This window comes from Rutidosis leptorrhynchoides, chromosome 6, assembly GCF_046630445.1.
Source record: "Rutidosis leptorrhynchoides isolate AG116_Rl617_1_P2 chromosome 6, CSIRO_AGI_Rlap_v1, whole genome shotgun sequence".
NCBI lineage: Eukaryota > Viridiplantae > Streptophyta > Magnoliopsida > Asterales > Asteraceae > Rutidosis > Rutidosis leptorrhynchoides.
In genome coordinates this window covers 138,926,682-138,931,228 of record NC_092338.1, presented here as the reverse complement: position 1 = coordinate 138,931,228, position 4,547 = coordinate 138,926,682, and positions in this window count along the sequence as shown.

The window sequence follows — 4,547 nt, the reverse complement described above, 5'->3', positions numbered from 1 at the left end:
AATAATAATAATATTAATAATATTAATAATAATAATAATAATAATAATAATAGTAATAATAATAATAATAATAATAATAGTAATAATAATAATAATAATAATAATAATAATAATAATAATAATAATAATAATAATAATAATAATAATATAGTTTTGATGATAGCAAAAATGTTAATTTTTGTAAAAATGATAATAACGATGATAATTTTAATAATAATAATACTAATAATAATAATTATACTTATGTTAAAAATGATAATAATAGTATTATTAATTATAAAATGATACTAATACTAATAACAATGATAATAATAATAATTTGTTTTGTTTTCAAAATAATAATAATAATAATAATTCTAATCATGATAATATTATTTAAAATGATAATAATAATGATAATTAATAATAATACTAATAATTTTAATGATATTAATAATAATACTTTTAATGATGTTAGTAGTAGTAGTAGTAGTAATAATAATAATAATAATAATAATAATAATAATAATAATAATAATAATAATAATAATAATAATAATAATAATAATAATAATAATAATAATAATAATAATAATAATAATAATAATAATAATAATAATAATAATAATAATAATAATAATAATAATAATAATAATAATAATTTTGATAAAGAAAACTACCTCAAAGAGGCACCAAAAAAAATAATGCCATGGCCGGGACTCGAACCTGTGACCTCTCGCTAACCCATCAACAACCCAAACCATCGAACCATATGCTGTTTTTCTGAAATAATCCCAGACCCATTCATATTTATTCCATATTTATTTTCTGTTTATGTTCTTCATCTTCTTCACTCAATACCAATTCGACCAGAGTTCGAATCTAACTTAATCAACGAGTTACTAATTAGTTTTAGGATTTAAGGTTTATACAGAAACGTTTAGTAGTTGATTAGATTATTAAAAACACAAAAAAAAAATAGCTGTAAAGCAGCCTGTTCGAAGGAAAAAAAATATATGAAAAACTTGATTATTGATTTCTAAATTGATAACGTATTAGACAATACTTACAACATGAAATAGGTTTGAAATCACTCCTAAAATTTTTGTGAACTCTCAATTTAAACAGAAACATCAACACAATTATGAATTTTGTGATGAACAAATTAGTTGACTTTTTTTAAAATTAACTTTGACTCGAAAATTCGTGATCGATAGGAAGAATTGGAAAGTGAGCTTTTGCAGATAGTTTGAGTAAATGATTTCTAACATGTCTGCATTCATAGATTTTAAAATTGATTCGATTTTGAATTTTTGGCCAAAAAGAAACAAGAACAGGGAATGTCCTTTTTTTTAATATTTATACTTCTGTTAAATTCAACAAATGCAGATCGATATATGTATATATAACATGTATTGAATGATTAAAGCAGTATCCAAACAAAATCGAAACCAGTAGATGAATAAAAAAATTACCACGATATATAAAAATTTAAAAGCAGAGTCACGATGATAATAAAAATATAAAACAGATCACGAATTTGGAAGAAAAAAACATAAACCAGATAAAAAAAATATATCTGTGTTGTGCTGTTTTTAACTGCTATATATTTTTATTTTAATTGATTTTATTATTAAATATATTAATCAATATATATTAATAATAATAATTTGATAATATTATTAATAATATTAAAAGTAATAATAATGATAATAATATAAATTATGTTAATGATCATATTAATCATAATAATAAATGATAAATGATAATAATAATAATTTTGATAATAATAATAATAATAATAATAATAATAATAATAATAATAATAATAATAATAATGATATTTCATTATTTTAATATTAATGTTAAGTATTAATACTAATACTAATAATATTAATAATATATTAGTAATTATATTAATGATAATGATATTTATTAATAATAATAATTGTAATACTAATAATAATAATGATTGTAAGTGATGTATATACACACACATATATATTTACATATCTTTTTATAACCGGTTATTCGTGAATCGTTGGAAACAGTCGAAGTTTAGTTTAAATTTAATCGAAAATTTTCCAGGTTATCACAGATTAACTCATGTATATATCATCGTCTTCCTTATTTCATCATAATCTTCCTCATGCACCTCGCCATTGATGAAGCTTCGTAAATTGATTTTGATATTCAATTCACAGAAGAAAAATAATAACAGACGTAGCTGTTATTTTATGTTGGGCCAAGATTAATAATTGGGACTAAAATAATCTATATTAGGCTTAAAAAAACAGAAAACGAATGGGGTTGGCTACGGCCCAAAAGTAGATAGTTTAAACAAGTTGCTTAGGTCCACATCACCATATTATCCATCTTGCAAAGGGAGTTAGTCGACAGAGGTAATGGAGGGGTCCTCCAGTTCTTTATATATTTATTTAATTTACATCATCATCTTTATTGTATCATCATTAAGCTTCATCATCATCTTACATCTCGTTGACTCTAGTTTTTCATCTCATCATCATTATCATATCCGTTCGATCAGAAACAGAAAAATAATGAAGTAGAAAATTGGTGGCGGGTTTATTGGGTTTTTAGGCCTTCGATTAACAAAACAGAATTTAAGTAGCACGCAGCAAAAACATAACAAGTAGGGATGTTCTGGGTCACGAAAAGAGATAACTTACAATGGTGATCGTGGCTAATAGATTAGTTGATGGGTTTAAGTGGTGTCGGGTTGTAACCATAGTAGAAACAGGAAACATTGGGCAGTCGTAATACCCACTCAACTTGATCCTTTGGTGGTTGATAATCGAAAATAACAATAATAATACAAGTGAGTTTTCAATGGTAGTAGTTGTAATCAAACGTGGGTTGTGTTGGTTGTTGGGTGTTTACGAAGAGGAGCTGCAACAGTGATCGAGAAATTGTAATTTGTTTTCGAATATAAATAGTTGCAGGTTCGTGTTCACTACAGAAATAGGAAGGAATGAAGAGGTGGTTATATGGTGGTCGTTTGTTGTGTGTTTAATGGTTTGATGAGGGTTTGTGGTGATTGTAGAAAACAATGGTGGTAGGGTGTCACACGTATAAAACATGAAATAGTATAAGTGTAAAGAATTACGGATTAATGGTGGTCGTGTTTGTTCATGGTGTGAAGTGGTTCCTCGTTTACAGTTCGAGAACGAATCAGAATATAGATAGATGGTTTGGGTGGTTTAGGGTGTAGGTTGTTGTAGTTCAAAAAGAGAAAGAATGGGAAGGTGTTCTCGAGCATATTAGCTGCGGTAACGATGGTTTCAAGATGGCGGTTGAGGTGTTGTTACACAATGGTGTTGAGGTGGTGGTTTGGTGGTTCAAAGTGGTGGACATGGTGGTGGTTGAGGTTGACGGTGGTTGTCGGTTATAGCTAGGGTAGAAATGGTGATAGAGTTGGCTCATATCTAACATGTCTATATATGTACTTGTATGCTAGTATATATATATAGAATAATGATAAAGTAATACTGTATTATAATCAATCATATATCATATAAATGTCAAAGAAAGAAACAGTAATTTGTGCACTAATTGAAATCAACTTTTAAACAACAGTAAAGCAGCCGAATTATTTGGTTGTTTCTGCCGACAGTTTTCACGGAATGCTATATCGTGCTCTGTCGTTTAATTAATGGCGGATAAAAAGTCCTATGAAAAATCCCATATTTTTAAATTAAATGTCGGTCATTATGGTATATAATTCGATCATTAACTATTTAAAATTATTAAACAAAAATTAACTCACTGTCCACGCCAGATCCTAGGTAAAATATTGAAAAAAATTTAAAACTTAACAAATAGTTCCTAAATACATATTGAATAAGCCTATAAATTATATAACTCATTTTCGAATCACCGTTTATTTTAAAATCATGTAAGTTTGTTTAAATAACCATTTGAATGATAAACGAGTGTTATTAATGTTTCCTAAATGCATTCAAAACTATTTATTTTTGAATTATATTATATTTACATAAATATATATTAACTAATAATTTAATTATTAATTCAAATCATCAAATCATATAATACTTTATTTAATATCTCTAATTATTATTTATATACCTATATATATATATATATATATATATATATACATATTTATTTACAAATAATTGTTCGTGAATCGTCGAAGATGGTTGAAGGGTAATTACATATATGAAACAGTTCAAATTTTTTTGAGACTCAAACCTAACAGACTTTGCTTTATTGTGTCAAAATATTAAATCGTATCGAGAATTTGATTTAAAATTAGTCGAAATTTTTCCCGGTCGTCACAGTTGAGATGGTCGAGACTTTAAAACGTCAAGACGGGCTCACGATGGGGGTCGAGGCGGAGGTTGACTAACGTTGACTTTTTTATATATAAATATATATACACATATGTTAAAGCCAAAAAACCGTTGTTGACAAGTTTGTAGCTATAATTGCTATTATCGTTAACATAATACAAAATAGTAACACTAAACTACGTCAATTATGATCGATTTGACTAACTTAAGATTGATTTTAACCGAATTTTTACT